This window comes from Mobula birostris, chromosome 1, assembly GCF_030028105.1.
Source record: "Mobula birostris isolate sMobBir1 chromosome 1, sMobBir1.hap1, whole genome shotgun sequence".
NCBI lineage: Eukaryota > Metazoa > Chordata > Chondrichthyes > Myliobatiformes > Myliobatidae > Mobula > Mobula birostris.
In genome coordinates this window covers 109,788,026-109,811,564 of record NC_092370.1, presented here as the reverse complement: position 1 = coordinate 109,811,564, position 23,539 = coordinate 109,788,026, and the positions used below count along the sequence as shown (strand labels likewise).

The window sequence follows — 23,539 nt, the reverse complement described above, 5'->3', positions numbered from 1 at the left end:
CCAAGAAAAATAAGATCACTAGACTTAATAATGAAAGGCCAGCCAGTCTAACTTCAGTAGTTATGAAAACTTTTGAACATCTGAAGTTGGCCTACCTTAAGTCCATTACTAATCCTTTCCTTGACCTGCTACTGTTTCCTTATAAGGCAAACTGCTCATTTGAGGACACAGTTAACTCATGCCTTCATTTCATTCTTCAGCATTTGGACTCCACAACACCTATGTGAGGATCTTGTTTGTGGATTTTAGCTCCGCCTTCAGCACTTTTGTTCCGGAGTTGCTCCACAGCAAGCTCGCCCAGATAGCTGTACCCTACAACATCTGGAAGTGGATGATGAATTTCCTGACAGGAAGGAAGTATTATGCAAGGCTGGGTTCCAACTTGTCAGTCCAATGTCTATAAACACAAGCTCTCCCCAGGACTCAGTTCTATCACCCCTCCTTTTATCACTTTATACAGATGACTGTACCTCCACAGACAAATGCATTAAAATCCTAAAGTTCACAGATGACATGACTGTAGTTGGTCTCATCTCTAATAATGAGGTGAATCTGCTATCATAGTGAGCTTACATTATAGTGAGCTTGTAACAACTTGGAGCTTAAGGAAGTGAGAATTGATATCTGTCAACAACCCTCTAACTGTCTTTCCTTGGAAGTTAATGGTCAGGCCGTGTCTGTGGTCAAGTCATCCATATTCCAGGGGACTACCATTACCAATACATTGAAGGGGAGCAAGTGTATGACGTTCATCATTAGGAAAGCCCAGCAGAGACTGTTCTTCCTATGCCAGTTTAGGAAACTTAACATCTCAGTGTGTATCCTAGTGAATTTTTAGTCAGCCATCACTGAGAGTGTTGTGGCAACCTGTATCACCATTTTTTCCCCACCATCTCCTCCTTCTCCAAGTCCAGGTTGCAGTGAATGGTTCACTCAGTGGAGAAAATAACTGGCTGCCAACTACCAACATTGAATGACTAGTGCGTCGTCAGGGTGAAGAAAAGAGTTGAAAAAATTACTGCTGGCTCTACCCATCCTAGCACCAAATTGCTATCAGGGGAACACTACAAGTCCATCACCACCAGGACTACATGTCATTTCCAAAGCTTACAGTATCTCCTGTAGCAATGCAGTTATTCAACAACACTCACTCAGGTGGAATATCTGAACTGTCCCTGCACAACATCCATTAAATGATCTTTCCTGCTCTCCTTGCTCTCTTGATAGTTATTTAGTCTGTTCCTATGTTCACATTTATTTAAGTCTGATTTTCAACATTTATGCTTGTGACCATTCTGCTAATTGTTGATTATGGCTACATTCATGGCTACTTGCACTATTGTCTCGTAAATTGTTGATTGCGATTGTGTTGTCTGTTATGGTCCTGTATTTTATGATAGCATTTGAAGTGAGTCCAGTCTCAGTCTGTCAATGTTCAAAATTTACAATCACAAAGTAATTTCAAATCAGACGTTGCATTCATTGATTTGGATGCCTCCTGCGTTGACTTCAGAGGAGTCTCGAAGGAAGAGAGGGTGACACAAGAGTGTAAATGGAAAAGCGGGAGAAAGGTGAAACATTTAATGACTAGGAAACATGCTAATTAAAAAGCAAACGAGAACCATTTGATGGAAAATGAATGTGGAAATAGGAGACAGTTAATCAATAGGATTGACAGACAAAACTGTGAAAAGCTCCAAATTGGTGAAAGGTTGTCATTCTTGGATGAATCAAAACCTGCCGCTACTTACACCTCCTTGAGTCACTGAAGAGGATGATGGCCTACACAAGATTAATCATGCGAAAGCAGTAACCCAGGGAAACTCCTGCTTCAACAATCATCACCAAAAAAAGTGCTGTTTCATTATCCTGGATGCTGTAACCTCTAAACACCATTCTTGTACCTTTCCTTCCCAGGTCGAAGATTTTTCATCTGTAGTAACAACTTTTTTTTCTCTTTCTACAGATGCTGTCTGACTGGCTATTACTAAGATGTTTGCTTTTATTTTAGATTTCTGACAGATGCAATTTTTTCATTTTTTTAATTGTACTTAAATTTAAATTTTACTTCCTCAATTCAGAGTATAACACATTACTAATGGTTCATACTCTATGTTGCCTTTACTTCCTCCTTGTCAAAAAAGTTCAATGCAGATTAACCACTTTGGGAATAACTATGATGTTTCTCTTCAAATCAAAAAAACTCGAATTTTGTCTGGCATAACCAAACAATCTAAATTAGTATACTGCACTCTGAGTCAGCCTTATGTGGATGTGTTTGACCTTGGCAGCTATATATGACAATGTCTTGTATGAAGCAGTCATATCCCTTAACATAATGAACACACACCCAACAGAGCTGATAGCTACAAATTAAACTGAGAAAATATTTAGAACAGAAACAAGTGGGCTTTGTGGTATAGAAATCTTATATGTAAGTCAATTTTACAGTAGTTTTATAGCAAGTGGATATAGTGTCCTTGATTTTAGATATCTTACCTTCCAGTGAACTATTTTGCTGTTACATTGTTAGTATTATGCTGACTGAATAAATTTGGTCAAGGTCATGAGAGAGGAAGGTTTCATATTTCAGATCTACTCTCTTTCAATCCATATTATCTCTGACCTTCAAAAGAAGCTTTGTTCTAACAAAAGGCAAAAAATCCACATTGCTATTTACTCTTTCCAATTTATGGCACCTGCAATATTCTAGGCTTTTTATAGAATACTCGGGGCTCTAAATTGACAGATAAAAAGAAAATTGACATGCAATGGGAACCAGGTTATGAAGTCCATTGTGGGTTTAATCTTCTCTAGCTCATTAAAAAAACAGTGGATTTTGGGTTTAGCACATATAGTAAATAACTTCCACCACCTATCTTCAAATCTGTATCTAGATTGTAGATTAAATTTAAAATCCAGCTCTTAGCAATGGTTTCTAAAAGCTTTGACTCACAGATGGGACAATGCTGATTAAAATTAATTTAGATGACTGTGGTGTGCATGCGAATTGGGAGGCGTGAAGTTTGTATGTAGTTCAAACAAAGCATTGTGGGTATGTTGTAAGTATGGGAATTGTCCTTTGATGTTTAACACATAAAATGTTTTGCAGCATTGGGCCAGGCAGATGTTTCACTCTCTCTCTCTCTCTCTCTCTCTCTCTCTCGCTCCCTCCCTCCCCTCTCTCTCTCTCCCCTTTTCTCTTCCTCCCCTTTTCTCTTTTCCTCTCCCTCTCCCTCTTCCTCTCCACACCACCCCCCCACCGACTCCAAAGGCTGTCAGCTTATTTGAGTTTATTTGTGATATTTTGTCCAATAAAGACATTGCTTTAAATCTACTAATACTTTTTTCTGATGAGTTTGTTCATGCAACAACATTTGGTGTCAGGAGTGGGATACCTTCTTGTGACCTATCATGTGGCCATCGATCTTAGCAGTCTAGGTGGGTGAGTATTTTTAAAATTAGCATTCACACTTGGACCTGTTTGGGTTAGTGGTACACGGTGTTGGAGCGATTTCTGGGTTTAGCATTTTTGCATTTAACAAGTGACTTCTCGGCCACCGATCTTCAAATCTTAATGTAAATTGTTGATCTAATTTAAATGAACAATAGGTCCCTAAAAGGCATGAATCACAGACCAGACACCGCTGAATACAATTCATTTAGATGTCTGTGGTGTGGGTGTGAATCAGGAAGTGTGAAGTTTGTGTGTAGTTTCAATGAAATCATTGTAGATACATTGTAAATATGGAATTGTCCTTTGAGGTTTAGCACATAAAATATTAAGCTCCATGTTGGGCCAGCCAGACCTTTTGACCGACACCATCTCTATATGATGCCTGCTGTATCTTGTTTTGTTGAATAAAGAAGCTGCTTCATATCTATCAGTACTTTTGTCCAGTGACTTCATTCATGTAACAACACATGGAATCACAAACACGAAGAGCTGAACTGGTAGATATAAGAGTAACGAGTGCGCATGCATAGGATTTATGTAAGCGACCAAACTTTGTGTATTAATTTGGTGAGACAGGGCCACCAGTTGTGCAGGATGGTTATTGAAGTTTCAGGATGCCAGTGGACGCACGTATACTCATTCCAGGATCTGCCTTTTAGCAAATGCATTTGCAAATGTGTGTGTGTGCGCGCGCACCTTGGTGTAACAGTTAGATGCAGAGGAATACAGTAAGCATCATGAGTTCAGACACACGTAAGTGTCAGATTGCAGAGCACATACTCTGCGGTTTTAAGTACGTACTGTCTAACTTGTACCTACCATTTATGTTTTGCATTGTGTGGAAATTAGTGTGGAGAGGTTTTACCCAGATCTTTACTCAGAGAGTGGTGGCTGTGTGGAACGAGCTTCCAGCAGAAGTGGTTGAGGCAGGTTCGATGTTGTCGTTTAAAGTTAAATTGGATAGATATATGGACAGGAAAGGAATGGAGGGTTATGGATCAAATGCAGGTCGGTGGGACTAGGTAAGAGTAGGAGTTCGGCACGGACTAGAAGGGCCGAGATGGCCTGTTTCCGTGCTGTAGTTGTTATATGGTTATATGTACATGTCAGGATGGTGCCTATTGAGGTCAGGCAACATCAGGTCAAGAACCCTGAAGACCAAAGTTAGCCCCTGACCCTGATTACAACCATTCATAAACCCTTCACCCCGGGGAGAAACAGAGCATTTTGTCAGAGTTACCCTCGCTTAAAGTCATATGTGGGAATTCAGAATTCTGGTGCAAGCTCAAAGAAATGCTTGAAATTCACCAGAAGCACCCTGAAGATGTACACTTGTTGGTAACAGCAAAGTGCCCGAGGAATATGTGGGACAGTATGGCCTAGGGGGTGCAGGATGGTACATGGGCAGCTACAAGGGACACTAGCAATGAAGAGAGATATCACTTTAAAGGGAAGGTGAGCCAGCGACTGGGGGGAGTAACAGGGAAACAATAATGTCAGTGATTCAGAGAGCTGATGAGACAGCCATGGATTATGCAGAACATAAAGTGTATTCCAGGTTGGATACTGTTAAGGAAGGCTTGAGCTCAGCCCAAAGTTAGTTTTAGATTTGTGAATAACCGTGGTTCAACCTGCTCTGTGTTAGCTCTATGGGCCAGTGAGATGGAGCAAAGGAAGTGCAAGAGAAATCGCAAAGCGGCTGTAGCAAATGTAGCTGCCGTGGTGTCTCAGAGAACCTGCTTTGTGTGCTGGCAGCAGGGGCACGTAGCAAGAATCTGTGGGAGGGTAAAGGAAATGATTTGTTACAGCTGTGGCTTCTCTGGCCATGGTTGGAGGCAGTGTTCCGAAAAAAGTGAAAAGGGTAAAAGTCATTTACTAAAGCAGGCAGAGTCCACAGCAGTGCTCTCTCTTTCCAATTTGGTTACTGACCAGATTATAAAGTTGGTGAGGTTAGACAAATGGGTGAAGGCTGCCTCTTTTGCCAGAGGTGGTCATCCATGGAGGCACACAAGAGGTTTATCAGGGGCCAGCAATGCACAATGTTAGTGGACACGGGATTATCAGTATCGATAACTGATCTACCCTTGCCCACAACGGGAGAAACGATTTACATTACCAGTGCTGGAGGTAAAACAATGAGGGAGGAGAGAAGTCAGTCCCAGGTACTGGAAATTGGCGGAGTGTGGCTTCCAGTGTATTTCTGGGTCTTTCCAAATACTGAGGGTACTATCCTTGCATAAGACATCCTAAGGGAAGCAGGAGCCATTATAGGTTCAGAAAAGGGAGAAATAACGTAGATGAGACAGGGACAACGAACATGTGTGACCCACAAAGCAGCTAACGTAACCCACAGGGAGTCAGCAGCCCCGAGCAGGGAGAAGAGAGAGGGTGATATGTGGGAATCATGTCAGGAGATCCCAGGGGGAGGGGGCCAAGCACAGTCAGGAGCTGCCTGAGGTGTTTACAGTAAAGAATCACCAGAAAGGGGAGAGGAAGGAGCAGAAAGGGAACAAGTGGGGAGACATCAGTGCCTGGACAGCAGCGGAAGGACAAGAAGCAGCAGAAATTACAAATGTACAGAAAAAAACTACAACTGCCGGTTTAGTAAGATTACATGGAAATGTGAATGACCGAGCAAAGCAACAGCAGCATGTTGCTGATCAGAGGGAGCCAGAGGGAAGGGAGATACCCAGGTGACCAAGTCATGGTGCGGGTGCTGCCTGAAAGGGCGGGTTTTCTTCCAGATGGATCGTACCACAGATGGTACTCTTAACAAATGATACTTGTCCCTGTGTGCAGACTCGTTGAGGCAGCCAGTGGAAACTCTGGACTCAGGTTAAACCGTATGACTCACCTTCTTGTTGCCCCTACAGACAGAGCAGGAGATCAAGTGTACCCAGTAACAGTGTAATTATAGAGAACCTAAGAGGTGAACATCAGCTGGCCACTCCAGACCTGATCACAGTCGATGGAAACAGACCCCCAGGCAAACGCGAAGGCAGAAGACACTGAAAGCGTGACAGAAACCTGTGAATAGCATGCTAAAATGTGATGGTAATGGTACTCTGTAATGAAGGCTGGTTGCTGAAGGTAGAAGGTTGGTTCAATAGCATAGAATAGAAAAGATATTGTGAAAAATAGATGGGGAGGGATTTAAGTTCAAGCTGAATCACCAGGTTTCAAAATTCGATGGCATGGCAGACTGAGAAAGATTACACATGGCATCTGAAGGCCGTCACCCCCAGCCTGAATGAGGAGTGAATACAAACGAGCTGGGCCCTTTCAGCCGTTGGACCAGAGATCGACTGGGTAGTTCGGAAGGGGGTGCCACGGGGGAGAAGTCCTTGCAGTCATTCAAATAGAAACTACCCCAACCCCTTCCTGTACATCAATGAGAGGGCCTGTGAGTCTGATGCATTTACTTTGCTGGTGCCCCTGGAAAGAGAGAGATTAAGCTACCAGAAAATGAAGGGGTGAAGACAAGGATGTGATTAAGCTGCAGTTAGCTAGCAGGGAAACCCGACAGGAGCACAAACAGAACCACATTTCTAAAGCCTGTTGTTCAAACTTCTGGAGCAATCTCTCCACTTAGCATTTTGTAGGTAGCGATTAGGGATGATTGGGTAGATTTAGATGCATATAAAATAATTGGGGGTGGAGGGGAATTCTGAAGCAGAGCATTTTTGCTGCACTATTTGAGTAGATCCTCCTTAAGGTTAGCCTTTCCTGGTACAAATTTATTTTGTCCTGCCGGCCAAGAGGAGGGACTGTTAGAGCTATTTTTGGGTTTAGCACATATCGCAAATAATTTCAGCCACCAATCTTCTCTCCCAGTATCTCTCTCTGCCTTTCCCTCTCCCTCACTTTTTCCCTCTCCTTCCCCTCCACTTCTCTCTATCCCCCTCTTTCTTGTGACTCCAAAAGCTGTCAGCTTATTTATGATATTTTGCTGAATAAAGAGGCCACTTCATATCTACCAGTACTTCTCCCCGGTGAGTCTGTTCACGCGCCTCACTAATGAAAGGAAAATTGGAAAAAACAGAGTAAACACGTTATCCCAGGCTCCCTTGTTTTTTTCTTGATTAGTTTCAGGAGTTACAAGACTTAATAGTGGTGATGAGTAAGTTTTAAAATGAACATAAGACGACTACCTACCTGTTGAAGCACAGCAAAACATTCAAGTTAAAAAATATTGTTTGATTAAGCATTCTTTGTTTGTTTAAATAATTCATTGTGGGATATATGTAAAAGTATATGAATGGCATACAACATTATGCCATCACATCAATGTGCACACCTCACTAACGAAAAGAAAAGTGAAAAATGGACACACTATCACAGTTCCTAGTTTTTTCCTTCTGATTAGCTTCTGGAGTTGCAAAACATAAGACCATACAGCACAACTAGTAGTTATAATGTAAGAGTGGTTACTGCATTTAGAACAAGATCATTTCATGGAATCAACATTCTCAGGAGAAAAAATGAAGTAAAAATATTGTGCAATATGCCCTTTTTTTAAGAAACTTTTTTCCACTAGTAAAGTATTTTTACTGGTCATAAGATATTTCAAAGTACTTACAACAAATCACTGATTTAAATATAGAGCCCCTGTTGCATAGGCAAATATGACAACAAATGAGTGGAAAATTAATTCTCAAAAACAGGAAAGAATGTGCTTTTTTTAGTGGCGGTGCTGAATAATAGGGTAATATTGACAGGTCATCAAGAAAACACAGTGACCTTTAAAGAAACTTCTGCATATTTCCATCACTTACTGCTCAAAGTGGCGTAGAAGAGTCAAGAAAATCAAAAATGGATTCATCCTTTTCTTTCAAGAACTTCCGTACATATTCCACTAAGATTTTGGAGAAGGAAGAATACATGCATTCATGAAGGAGCATGCCAGTGTTTGAAGTGAAGTTGATTCATGCAGGAGAAAATTGTATTTAAATATTAATGCACAGAAAACTCACATGTATTTCGTCCAGTATCATCCAGTACCATTAGTATGTTATTTCTGTGTGTATCTTGTGAAATAACCTGTGCATTTAAAGATGTATAAATTGTGACATTTTGCCCATTGGCTCATGTTATGTGTAACCTATTTCAGGAGCATTGTACACCAGCTGATATTAACCTGTACAAGGCTACAGCTCTTAAGAGGGATCTTAATAGGAAGAAATTAATCCATTTATGAGTAGGGCCTTTGAAGGACTAAACTGGAACATGCACGTGGTTACTGAGGGCAGATTTAAAGTACGAAATGAGTACGTTACATCTGTCTTCACCAGGGAAGAGGTGCTTACAAGGCAGCAATGAATGAGGTTTGTTGAGACAATAGATATGATAAAAATTGATAACACAAAACTGCATTCTTGAAGAACTTAGTTGGTCGAGCAGCATTTATGGAGGCAAAAGTTATATGTCAATATATTGGGTCTAGACACTGTATCAGGAATTGGGTGGGGGGAGGAAAAATTGCCAGCATATCATGGAAACAAATACAATATAGGCGTTCAAGAAGGTCTCAAAGAGGCACATGAATTTGCAGAGAATGGAAGGATGTGGACATTTTGTAAGCAGAAGGCACCGGTTTAGTTAGATATATAACTACTAGTTTAATTAATTTGACACAACATCAAGGGCCAAAGGGCCTGTTCCTGTGATGATCTGTTTTATTTTCTATGTTCTATAATGCAGTACAAGGGAGGTGTGGGACAGAGCTGGTGCGTGATCGGTTTAAACCAGGGGTGTCAGACTACCGGCCCGCGGGCCACATCCGACCTGTGAAGGAGTCCAATCCAGCCCGCGGGATGATTTGGGGGGGGGGGGGAGAAAAGTATATGCACGACTATTATGTATCTGTACGGCAGCCGCTCTCTCTCTCCCACCGCTGTCTGTGCTGCTTGTTGTGTGTACTTAGAAAACAATAGGCGGCAGTTATCCACCCGCTGTGCATAAACACCTACCACCCCGCACTGAAGACCACTGGGGCCCCACTTACGTCGTCAGACACAGTATAAACACACAGAGTACTCAGGTAAGTAACACCTGTAGCAAGATTGAAACTGTTTGCTGCTGTGGTTCAAAATGCTTTCCAAGAAAAGAAAAGTTGACATCGAGGGTCAGATATTCAACGATAATTGGAAAGATCGTTTTTTCTTCTGTGAGATCAACGGCAAATCTGTGTGTCTGATATGCTCACAACAAGTGGCTGTGGCAAAAGAGTACAATATCAAACAACACTATGAGATGTCGCACGGAGAAAAATATGACAAATATGCACGACGACTCAGAACGCAAAAGGTAAATGAGCTTGAAGCAGCTCTGAAGAAACAGCAATCAGTGTTCACCAAAAGTCGAGAGACTCATGATGGAGCTGTCAAGGCCAGCTATATTATTGCCAACAAAATAGCTGCTGCGTTGAAGCCATGCTCAGAGGGGGAATTCATCAAAGCATGCATGCTGACGGCGGCTGAGCTGGTGTGCCTTGAGAAGAGACAGGCTTTTGGTAATTTCAGCGTGTCAAGAAATACTGTGGCAGAGAGAATCGGGGACCATGCAGGAGATCTGAACAGTCAACTAACAGACAAAGTGAAGTCATTTATTGCCTTCTCTATTGCAATTGATGAGAGCACCAACGTGACTGATGTAGCTCAGTTGGGAATATTTATTCGTGGTGTTGATGCATCTTTGAACGTCACCAAGGGGTTTGTGGAGATGGTGCCCATGACAAACACCACAATGGCGAATGACGTTTTCTTCAGCCTCGTCGAGGCCTTGGACAGACTGGGGGTTGACTGGACTCACGCTGTCGGTGTGGCAATGGATGTCGCACCGTCCATGGTCAGGAAAAAGGCAAGTGTTGTCGCGAAACTCAGAGAGAAAGTTCAGACACAGAATCCAGAGCAGAAATTCTGCAATTTTCATTGTATTATGCACCGAGGCGTTATGTAGCAGGAGCCTGAAAGTGGACAATGTTATGGATGTAGTCATCAAAACGATTAATTTTATTAGAGCTAAGGAACTCAACCATTGGCAATTTGACACTCTTTTGTGCGAAAGTAATATTGGACACGGCCTCCCCTACCACACTGAAGTCCGCTGGTTGAGCAGAGGAGTTGTTCTCAAACGTTTTTTTCCAATTACATGAGGAAACTGGACTATTCATGAATGAGAAAGGGAAGCCAGTGGCAGAGTTGGATGACCCAGACTGGCTTCATGATCTTGCATTTTTGGTGGATATAACAGAGCACTTAAATATGCTTAATGTTAGCATGCAAGGCCGTAACAAACTTGTTATGGAATACTACGACAGCATTCGTGCCTTTCAAGTTAAATTAGGCCTGTGGGAGATGCAACTATCCCGGAGCAACCCAGCTCATTTCCCCTCTTTGCAGTCTGTGCGTGTCGCTCATGGGAATAATGACAACATGGACAGGTACAAGGACAAAATATCACGGCTGAAAAGTGAGTTTCAGAATCATTTCCAGGTCTTCACTCAGCTCGAGAAGGAATTCTCACTATTTTGCTCGCCGTTTGCCGTCAACGCAGCATCAGATGTGCTGGAGGAACTCCGAATGGAACTAATTGAAATTCAGTGTAACTCGGCTTTGAGATTTGAGACTGTGGGTCTGGACTCATTCTATCAATACCTGGGACCGATGTACCCCAAGATGACAGACTTTGCCTCAAAGATCCTTTGCATGTTTGGGACAACATATCTCTGTGAGCAGGCATTCTCCATAATGAACATTAACAAATCCAAACTGCGCTCGTAGCTGACACACAGACATCTAAATGACATTATGAAAATCACAACTGCCCAGAAACTGGTCCCTGATGTTGACAGGCTGGTTAAAGCCAAGAGATATCAGCTGTCTGGAAGCAGCAAGTGAAAGTGAGTGACACTGTCCGATGCACTGCCACAAGTAAGCAAAATGCATTATGAAATATTGAGTGTCATAATATTGTGACTCATTCATTTTCTGACTATTCTATTATTGTAAATGTTATCACTTCAATAAAAATTAGAGGCTAACTGTGTTCATTGTCTGAGTTTGATTGCCGGAAGCAGGCTAATAAAAATTAGATGCAGTTGTGTAGCCTACATTTACAATTTGTTTCGTTAGGTCTACATTTGTGTATGCTAATGTTTGATTTCAAATGGTTTATTAATGGAAAGGGTATGGCTTCCAAAACGACCTTAGCCAAAATAGCATTGTTTTTTCTCTTTCTCATCGCAACTTTCTTGTAGCCTACGACTGTAAGTTAATACCAATCATAAAAATAATGCTTGCTAGGCAATCTTCTTCATAAGAAATGAAATTCATAAAGTGAAACACTTTGTAGTTATAGCAGAGACTGAGACACACGAGAGCAGGTTGAAAAAATAAAGGCTGTGGGAGCATGTGTGCGTGCATTTGCACATGCACTCACACGTGCACAACTGATCCGGCCCACATGAAGTCGTATTTTGCTCAATCCAGCCTGTGACCTAAAATGAGTTTGACACCCATGGTTTAACCAGATGAGACGGGTAAAAGGTGGACAAAGGAATCAGTTGAAGGAGCAGGAGAGGGGAGTGGAGGGGATAGGGTAGGATAAGGAAACTAAAGGAGGAGGTATCTAAGTGAACAGGTAAGTGTGTGTGAGTGAAGAACTCCAGGGGTATGGGTTACCTGAAAGTGGAAAATTCAACATGTAGCTAAAAAAATTAATGTTTAAAAACTTGGCATGGAAGTGCAAGAAAAGCTGCTGAGCTTAAAATGGGTCAGTCGCTGGAACCATGTAGAATACAAGTATGGATTTTGAAGAGGAAATTGCAAGGGTAATGATCATAATCTTTCGATGCTTTTTGGTATGACAATGGTTCTAGAGGACAGAAGAGTAACAGATGTAATTTTCTTATTCTTTTCTTATTTGAGAGAAAAGGAGCAAGAATGAGTCCAACAACACCAGGCCAGTTAGTTTAACTTTGTGGGAAAATTTTCCAAAATTTTTATCCTACCCTGGATTAATAGCCACTGATGGCGCTGGTGAAGCATGGCAACATGTTGCAGGCAGCTTATAAAACTTGTAAATATACTTCTGAACAACTGTCACTACAATCAGTAATTTCTCCTTAAGTGATGTACTTTTGAACCATCATAATTAACTCGTGATTTCATGATCTTCCGAAGGACTTGACAGACTTAACATTTAAGAATGCAGGTATGGCACCTTTAATCAGATGAAGGTACGTCACCATGGCTGAAAGAGAGGGAGGAGGGGAGGATTCTAAACTAGACTAAAACAACAGGGTATGAAACTTCCTCTACCTAGTACCTAGTTAGCAAATATACAGTCACTGGAGAACTGGATTGAGGACCTAAGTGTTTCTTATCGAAACAGTTCTCCTCCGTGACCCTGACCACAGCTTACATACCATACAAGCCTGATGTTAAGCAGGTACTTTCTTTTTATTAAGTGCAATTGTGAACAATAGCCAGATCAGAAATGCTGATCAAGTCAACTAGTTCCCAAAGAGAATTCTGATAGGCCAGTCAGATTGTTCACTGCTGCTCAGCGATAGAACACAAAACAGGCACAAGGGTCACTATCCCCTGTACCCCAAAAACACACCTGAGCAGTGTGGCGGAGGTATGTGCTGTGCATGACCTGATCTGAAAGCATCATGTTGACTCATTACAGATCGTGTTCACGGTGGAACAGCTTAGTCAAGGATGGGGTGATCAGCACAGATGAACAAATTATACCTCCACTATTTGAAGTACTAAGCACCACCATCAGCAAACAAGAAACAGCCTACACTGTTGCCTTTCCAATCATTGTCATGGACTTTGGTCAGGCTTGTTTGAAGAAATCTTGGCCCAATTATCATGAGCATATCACCTGCAGCACCTGAGATCCCAATACACTTGGCCACTGCAATACCACCATAAGGAATGCCTGCCGTTTGATCTTAGACCACATTTTGGGAAAACTGATTATTTGGTTGTCCTCCTCCTACCTGCATACAGGCAGAGGCTAAAGAGCAAGGCTACAGGAGTGGACAATGAAGAGGTGGATGTAGGAGGCAGAGGAGCAGCCACAGGAGTGCTTTGAGTTGGTGGACTGGGCTGTATTCAGGATCTGAATGAATACCATAGTTATCATGGACTTTATAAAAACAGTCATAGCTGAGTGTGTCCCCACAACAACATTTGGAGTCTTCCCCAACCAGAAGCCCTGAATGAACCATGAGATCTGCAAATTGTTGAGTGGTCTTCAGGTCTGGTAATCAGGGAAAATACAAGAGGTCCATGAACAACTCCAGAAAGCTATCTCTCCAGAAAGTGGCAAATCCAGACCAGCTTGAACCTTTGAAGGATACTCGACAGCTATAATGGGCTTTAATGCTATCACTTCCTTCAAAATTAAACTAAGCAACATTGGTGACAACAAGGTTTCACTCCCAGATGAGCTCAATATGTTTTATACTTGCATTGACCATCAAAATACAGAGGCACCTTTACAAACTCTACAGCCCCTGATGCCCCTGTGATTTCAGTCTCTAAGGCCGACGTGAAAGCATTCTTCAGTAGGGTGAATCTACAGAAAGCATCCGGCCCAAACAGGGTTCCTAGCCAAGTACTAAAGACCTAAGTTGATCAGCTAGCTGGAGTGTTCACCATTATCTTTAACCTTTTGCTTCAACAGTCTGAGGTGCCCACCTGATTCAAGCAGGCTTCAATTATACCGGTGCCTGAGAACAGCATGGTCATCCGCCACTGTGAAGGAGTGCTTTGAGAGGTTAGTTATGAAACATGTAACTCCTGCTTGAGAAGTGATTTGACCTACTCCAGTTTGCCTCCCATCACAACAGATCCACAGCTGATGCCCTTTCAGTGGCTATTCACTCAACCCTGGAACATCTGGACAGCAAAGATCCATACAACAGGATGCTCTCCATTGAGTACAGCTCAGCACTCAATATCATCATCCTCTCAAAACTAATCAATAAGCTTCAAGACCTGGGCCTCAGTACCTCCTTATACAACTGGATTCTCAGTTTCCTCACTTGCAGACCCCAGTCAGTTCAGACTGGCAACAACATCTCCTCCACCATCACTGTCAACACAGGTACACCACAAGGCTGTGTTTAGCCTCCTGCTCAACTCACTTTACACTTATGACTGCGAGGTTAAACACAGCTCCAATGATATATTTAAGTTTGCTGATGGCACCACTGTCATTGGCCAACTCAGATGTGGTTATGAATCGGCTTAGAGAAGGGAGATTGAAAATCTAGCTCAGTGGTGCCACAGCAACATCCTTTCACCCAATGTCAGCGAGACGAAAGGAATGATTATTGATCTCAGGAGGAGGAAACTGGAGGTCCATGGGCCAGTCCTCATCAGGGGTCAGAGGTGGAGAGGGTCAGCAATTTTAAATTCCTTGGTGTTATCATTTCAGAGGATCTGTCCTGGGTTCAGCACATTAGTGCCATTATGAAGAAACTACAGCAGCACCACTACTTTTTCAGAAGTTTGTGAAGATTCGGAATGTATTCTAAAACTTTGAAAACTTCTATAGATGTGTGGTTGCATCATGGCCTAGTATGGATATACCAATGCCCTTGAATGGAAAAGACTACAAAAAACAGTGGAAATAGCCCAGTCCATCATGAGTAAAGCTCCCCACCACTGAACACATCTACACAGAACATTGTCACAGGAAAGTAGCATCCATCATCATCAATCCCCACCACCAGGTCATATCCTCTTCTTACTACTACCATCAGGGAGCAGGTACAGGAACCTCAGGACCCACAGCACCAGTTATTACCCCTCACCATCAGGCTCTTGAACCAGAAAGGCTAACTTTACTCAAGTTACTCACCCCCTCACTGAAGTGTTCCCACAACCTATGGACTCACTTTCAGGGACTCTTTATTTCATGTTCCTGATATTTATTGCTTATTTGCTATTTATTATTATTGTTTTATTTTGTTTTTTCTTTCTTTTTGTATGTGCACAGTTTGTTGTCTTTTGCACATTAATTGTTTGCCTGTCCTTTTGGCTGCGATCTTTCATTGATTCCATTGTGTTTCTTGCATTTACTGTGAATGCCTGCAAGAAAATGAATCTCGGGGTTGTATATGGTGAAGTATAAGTACTTCGATAATAAATTTACTTAGAGCTTTTGAACTTTGAGAAGGAAATGGATTCATTTATATAGGTTGTTGGACAAAGTTAGAAAGGATAATGCAGTTGATGTGGTGTACTTGGACTTCCAGATCACTCTTAATAAGGTGCCACTTAATAAGTTTAGCAGAAAAGTTGAGGCACATACTTAAAATGAACATTGTGAGCATAGATACACAGATGTTAAGTAACAGACAAAGAAGCATGATGAATGAATGTTTTTCAGACTGGGGGAAGAAGGTGCATTGATTTTTCTTTGATCTACAGTATATTAATGATTGAAGTTTGGGAGTTCAAAATTTTGTGGATGAGACAATACTTACAACATTGTGAATTGCAAAGAGGATAGAGATAGATTGTATCAAGACATAGACTGGCTGGAGTAATGGGCTGAAACATTGTCGCCACAGGCACATTCGAGGAGTAGCGGAGTGGGAAAAAGGTGCTGATTTGTACCTCCAGTGCATGAGGATTTTCAGTGGTTCAGGGAATATTTAAATGGTCTTGTGGTAAATTAAAGGTTTTGTAAAGAAAAAAAGTCTTGAACAGACTAATACAGATTGACTTGTTGTTAAGTAACTAAATTGAGTAAATAGAAACACATCTAATTGAATACATAAAATGAAATTTGTATGGAATAGTAGGGCACCTAATGTGTTATAGCTGCAGTGTTTGGATTTTATGAAGACCAGTGAAACCCCAGCAATACCGAACTTTGAGGAGCCTTGATCTACCTGTTGTGCTGGAGGCAGAGAGGGAGAGGTTACCTGTACTCGGGCATCCTGGATTTGGTTATTGGCCAAGAGGGAAAGATAATGTGACACAAGGATTCAGGTGACAGAGGTGGAGAGGTTCTGGAATTTCACCTTGCAAAAACAAGCTAAAACAATTACTACACTACTGGATGTTGACAAAGACTGCTGGGTGGACGTGCAGTCTTTGTTTACATTCATGAATGTGACCACAGACTATATGACCACCCTGACCATAGCACCATGGTATAGCAAGATTTTCAAAAGGAGGTATCACTATAGTGAGGGAGAACGGGGGAAGATAAACTCTTTGCAGCCACGACTGATAACTGTCTTGTATATAACCATATAACCATATAACAATTACAGCACAGAAACAGGCCATCTCAGCCCTTCTAGTCCGTGCTGAACTCTTACCCTATCCTATTCCCACTGATCCGCACTCAGCCCATAACCCTCCATTCCTTTCCTGTCCATATATCTATCCAACTTAACCTTAAACAACAAAATCAAACCTGCCTCAACCACTTCTGCTGGAAGCTCGTTCCACACAGCCACCACTCTCTGAGTAAAGAAGTTCCCCCTCATGTTACCCCTAAACTTTTGCCCTCTAATTCTCAACCCATGCCCTCTTGTTTTAATCTTCCCCACTCTCAATGGAAAAAGTCTAACCACGTCAACTCTATCAATAATTTATATATTATTTCAATATTCAAAATTAAATATCAATATTTCCTTTTCCTTTACTTTGTCTGCTCACTCCCAGGATTAGGAGCATTTCCAGATCCGAAGGAGAAATTGGGAATGATGGAGAACAGTTAATAGGAATAATATTCTGTTGAGAGACTTTTAACAGTTAGGTTTCAAAATAAGGAGAAGCAATGGTAAAATATTCAGAAACACAAGGAGAAAGTGCTGGTGATGCTCAGCAGATCAAGCAGCATCTGAGCAGAGAGAAAAACAAAGGTAATATTTCAGATTAATAAGCTCTGCGAGAAAATGAGGATGCCTTAAATTGCAGAGGTGGGTGTTTCTGTTGGAGGAAACAAAGCAACTGCTTATGTCTTGATGACAGACATGTTGTTGGTGACCTCAGAAAGTGTGATGAATGCTTGCTCATCACAGCTGATCTGTGTGGAGGAGCGTAAACAGAGGGCAGTGAATAAAGGCAAAAGGGGAAAGAAGTCCAAAACTGTGAAATGAAGAACAGAAGAGCTGCTGGAAATGTGAAATGAAACAAAGTGCAGGGTAGAATCAGCATCTCCAGTAGCATTGATGGAGGGAAAACTAAAGCTGACTAAATTAGTGCATGACCTGGCATCAGTAATGGCCAGTTCTGACACAATTTGGAAATGTTGCTTTACTAAAACTGTCAAAGTCAATGCTGACGGTAGATGAGTTGCTGTTCGAAGAGCTTATGTTGGGTTTCATTGGAACAGTGGGAGAAGCCAAGGATACAGAGGTCAGAATGGAAGTTGGTTTGGAGAATTAAAGTGACAGACAGCAAAAGCAGAGTCGCCCTTGCAGACAAAATGGAAGTGTTCTTCAAAGTGGTCATCGATCGATATTTGTTTTCTCCAAATTAGATCAAGCTATTTCATGAGCACAGAATGCAATAGGCTAAATCAGAAGTTGGTTGAATTATTGCATAACCTGGGGGGGGGGGGGAGCTGTTTAGATCCATAAACAGTGGAGTGATGGATATTCACTGTCCAGGAGGCCTTTATATTTTTGCCAAGCTCAGCTTTTAAACACTAGCGGCTGAGCAGATTGTGAGAGTAATTTAGTTGTTAGGATTAGTAAAGTTTCTATATGCATCAAATTAAATGAAGGCTCCGGAAAGGCAACAGATGTTATGCTGAAGATTAAAAAGTACCTGAGGCATTAAAGGAATATCTTACCTTAACTATTCTTCACTGCTGAAGGGAGTCAATGGATATACTGTATGTGAAAGACAAGGCACAGACAAGTAAAGCGAGAAGAAATGGGGCTAATGCGATTGCTGCTGGAAGCCAGTAAGAGCTCAACTGAAAAAATGTCCTCTTGTGTCATGACAAGAGAAATGCAATAAAAATGGAGCTTTGGTTTTTGTAGCCAAAGCTTTCTACATTTCCTTCAGATTTAGTGTTCCTATACACTCAGAGATTTAATTTCAGTGTTGGTTCAAACTCAGAGAGAAGAGTTGAAAACAAGTGGTGCAATGAAAACAAAAGCTTTAACAAGTGCAGCATCGAGGAGCCTAATATTACAAGAGTCAATGTGAATTAAGGCTAAGCTCCATCATTAACCAATGAACACTATTACTATTGTCAGAAGACAACTATCTCACTCCTCGGGATATTATTACAGGAGATCCCAAGGGTTTTGACCCAGGCACAATCAACTTCAGTTTCTTCATCAATTAAAGTAGGAAAGTTCCCTGATGACTACAGGCCATTTATATCCAATAAAAATTCTTCAATTATGTCATGAATTAGTCCATCCCTGCAAACAGGGTTGGCAAGGCCAAAGTAATATTCACGTACCTATAAATGACATGTAATGTCTATCTCCAGAAAACGTTTATATGACACAAAAACAGAAAATGCTGGAAGAATTCAGCAAAGCAAATAATATCTATGAAAAGGAGAAACAGACTTCAAGATAGGGTCTCTTACAAAATGTTAACTACCTGGCTAAGCTCTTGCAGTGTTTTTGTTTAATTTTCAAACTTTGTGTTTTTACTTGTTTTAATTTTTGATTAACTGGCATTTACCACAATCAATAAGGGCAGTACAGTGAAACTGCGATTATCTGACACTCTCTGGCTTTAATGGTGCCAGACTAGGTGATTTTCCGAACCATACAATTAATGATTCTGTAGAATTCTCTGCCACAGGAAACAGTTGAGGCCGGTTCATTGGCTATACTTAAGAGGGAGTTAGATATGGCCCTTGTGGCTAAAGAGATCGGGGGTATGGGGGGAAGGCTGGTACAGGGTTCTGAGTTGGATGATCAGCCATGATCATACTGAATGGCGGTGCAGGCTCGAAGGGCCGAATGGCCTACTCCTGCACCTATTTTCTATGTTTCTATGATTACATACTTAAAGGGACAAGAAACATAAATTTTAACTTTAAAATTCACTTGCTTCCACAAAGAAATGTAAAAACATGACACTTGCAGGTTACTAAAAGGTTCTATTAAAATTTCTGTTTTCAATTGTGACATCATTGCAACACAACAAGCACACCTCTCTCCTTATCACCTTCTTTTAGTCAACACCTAAGTCAGTCCATCAAATATCCTTTGTACGTATCTTAGAAACCATCAGAAATGAATGCAAGATGAATAAAACAGAAAGCCTGTAAGTTCAGAAAATCCGATATCATCTTGTTGGAAATATACAAAGAAGAAAAGCGTTAATGTTATACGTAGGACTCCTCAAGGACAAGGCACCTCAGCTATAAGAGTAGAAGGCTGAGCGGAGCTGAGAGCAGAGTAAAATGCTATATCTTGTCACCAGAGAGCATTAAAAAGCAATTTTATGGCTATGCAGTTTATTTAAGTGGTACACATACATAGAACTTATTTCTATTGGCTAATGAATCAGAAATAAGGGGACACAAGTTGGTAAAACATCTGCAATTTTCCTCCAGAACGGATGCTGGAAGAAAGCTTCTGAAATGTCAAAAGAGAAATGGTTACGTTAAAGAAGGGAAATAGTTAAATTAAAGAAGGGAAATGAAAAACATCAGGGTGTGTAAAGAACAGTGGGAGTGGAACTATCCAAATAGCAATTGAAGAACTAACATGAAAACATGAACATTGGGGGCTCATGAAGTGTATAGCTAGTTGAAGTCAATAACAAAGGCAATGGCTACTGCCAACAGAGAGAGGAAGTACTGTAATGAATAAATGATTCAGTCACTGACAACAGAAAATAATAAAGCAGACCTACGCTCTGTCCGCCAGAGAAAGCAGGATCTCCCAGTGACAACATATTTTAATTCCACGTCCCATTCCCATTCTGATATGTCTATCCACGGCCTCCTTTACTGTCAAGATGAAGCCACACTCAGGTTGGAGGAACAACACCTTATATTCCGCCTGGGTAGCCTCCAACCTGATGGCATGAACATTGACTTCTCTAAATTCCGTTAATGCCCCACCTCCCCTTCGTACCCCATCCCTTATTTATTTATTTGTTTGTTTGTTTGTTTGTTTGTTTATTATATATTTTTTATTTTCCCTTTTTTCCCTCTTTTTTCTCCCTCTGTCCCTCTCACTACAACTTTTTGCCCATCCTCTGGTCTTCCTCCCGTCCCATGATCCTCTCCCTTCTCCAGCCTCATATCCCTTTTCCCAATCAACTTTCCAGCTCTTAGCTCCATCCCTCCCCCTCCTGTCTTCTCCTATCATTTAGGATCTCCCCCCTCCTCTCCCACTTTCAAATCTCTTACTATCTCTTCTTTCAGTTAGTCCTGACGAAGGGTCTCGGCCCGAAACATCGACTGTACCTCTTCCTATAGATGCTGTCTGGCCTGCTGCGTTCCACCAGCATTTTTTATGTGAAGCAGATAGAAATGATGTGAAGGTTACCACACTGATGCAGTGAAAAGTTTATTGAAATTGGAAAATAGCATATTAGTTCATTAAGTGGATTAGGAGAGAATGAGAAGAGTAAAACAAAGAGAATTAGTGTATCACCTTTAACTTAAAATATCCCATGTGAACAAATCTACTCACATTCAAAAAAGTTTGTAAATCTGGCCAATGAATACATATTATAAAATTTCAACAAATTTCATGACATGTGCCAATGATGTTAAACGTGATTCTGATATAATCACAACCTAGAAAATATTAAATCTCATCCTATTAACACAGAAACGCAGAAGCTTCTGCAGACACTGGAAATCTTGAGCAACACAAACAAAATGCTGGAGGAACTCAGCAAGTCAGGCAGAATCTATGGTGGTGAATACCAGGATGAGGCTGTTCAGGTCTGCTTAACTCAGTCAAGTTCATCTGCATTATTCAACGTTAATTGTGAAATTAAAATTAAAATTGGGTCTTGTGTAAATGGGGAGAAAAGCAGAAGTTGTACTTTGTGATTGCAATCTGGTTGCTTGGATTATGAGGAACAGATTGTGTAACTTTTAAAACATAAAACATTATGTTCACTTAACACTTCAAATCATCATTTTTGATGCTCCTATGTTGTTCCTCATAACTTTTAAAAATGAGCTCTCAAAAAGAATTCAAACAATTCTGTGATCAGTTGATGGCAATGGAGCATTCTAGGTGATTAGGGAAAACTTCCAAAATGTTTCAGAAACTAAAACACTGAAATATGGTTATTTGCAATGTAATGAACACAACAATCAATTTATCACAGCATAGCTCCAAAAGAGCAATGTGATAATAACTTTATGGATGAGTGTTGATGGTCAAAATGCAAAAGTGGATTGCCCATTACCTCTGAAATAGCTAATTTAAGTGTATCTTTAAAGCAGGGAAGTGTTCTTTCACCAGTGCCATACTTCCTCAGAGCTGCACTGAAATATTAGCCTTGGCTTCTTGCTCCAATATCTGGAAAATGCGGTTCTTCTCCAAACTAAAGCTATGATGCATTTCATTCTGCCTGTTTGTACTTCAGTAGAATTTTTCCACTCCAGGAAAAAGAGGGCCATATTCATGCTTTGGAAAATGTCAGCAAATAATTCTAATGTAGTGCAGAACAAAAGGAAATCCCCTATTGAAGAGAAATTATTTTTCCTTCTGATTCCATTTGCTAGTAATAGGAGCCAAACATTATGTCCATACAGTTTTGAGCATAGTACACTAAACAGTTTGCCATCTCTGGGGATTATGCCAGGAATTCCCACTGCTGCTGGGTGCAGTCCAACATCTTGCCACCAGGCTAAATTATGTGCTTAATACAACTTTGCGTGTTTCTTACAAAAAAGGTCAAATGTAATTGCCGGGCACAAGCTCTTATTTCCATAGTTCATGGGATAGGTAAAAATTAAGATATTTTCAAAGAGTTATTGAAGAAAGGAGCGTGTGTGGGAATTCCATCAGCACTAAGAGAAGGACGTTGGTTTCCTCCTACACTAATTTTATCCTGTAGTCAGCAATGCTAGTTTGCATTTCTCTGTCAGTGTACAGATTGGTTTTACAAGTCTTGATTGTTTCAGTTCAACTATTAAGAAAGAGAGAGAATCTGAACAAAACCAGAATGCTGATTTAGCAGTAAAGTAATGTTTGTTGCTGACAGATTATCCAAGCAATTGAAAAACACAGCTCAGGAAAACAAAACAGCACTTGTTATAACATGCCAAATAGGCATGACAGAGAATTTTCTTAAATGAAACAACCGTCAGGGGATTAACTTTCTTCAGAATAAAACTAATTACATCTTTGAAAAGCAAAAAGTTCTTGCAGAAAACATTTACTCTACAGCAACAACAGAATTTATAAGCAAACCAAGTGCCTTACCTATAGTTGCAGTGATGCTTAGTTTGTCCTGAGTGGACTAATGTTTCACATCTGCCCGCACTAACAATGCAAGCTTGTGATACCAAGAATATTCCACTGTAGTGTAAACTGCCTCAATAAGGAAGTATAGTTCAGCAAACAAGCTCCTCCTTCCCATGTTGCTTTGCATAAATTCCAAGTAACCATAGAGATGACTGGTGCACCTTTCCAGACTCAATGCCTCCCTCTAGCCAATTAATTTTTAAGAGTCAAATACAGAAATCCCACCAGATTTACCTTGCTTTACATATACTGAAATGTGGATTATATGCATCTGCGGTCACAGGAATAAATTAGATGCAAAAGTACAGGACAAAATTACTCATAGAAACATAGAAAACCTACAGCACAGTACAGGCCCTTCAGCCCACAAAGCTGTGCCGAACATGTTCTTACCTTAGAAATTACCTAGGATTACCCATAGACCTCTATTTTCCTAAGCTCCGCTGCCGGCAGCCCATTCCATGTGCTCACCACTCTCTGCGTAAAAAACTTACCCCTGACATCTCCTCTGTATCTAATTCCGAGCACCTTAAAACTATGCCCTCTCGTGCTAGCCATTTCAGCCCTGGGAAAAAGCCTCTGACTCTCCACACAATCAATACCTCTCATCATCTTAT

The 23,539-nt window shown here is 41.0% G+C and overlaps 1 protein-coding gene across 2 annotated transcripts in view; it reads right to left on the bottom strand.

The window, feature by feature from the left end:
* The window catches only part of LOC140198856 (ALS2 C-terminal-like protein), a 107,990-nt gene extending 85,003 nt beyond the window's left edge, over positions 1-22,987 (bottom strand). For both annotated transcript variants that reach the window (XM_072260016.1, XM_072260026.1), the window contains exon 1: positions 22,881-22,987. The gene's annotated coding sequence lies outside the window, so the exon portion shown is untranslated. The remainder of the gene's footprint in view (positions 1-22,880) is intronic.
* Positions 22,988-23,539: the final 552 nt, after the last annotated feature.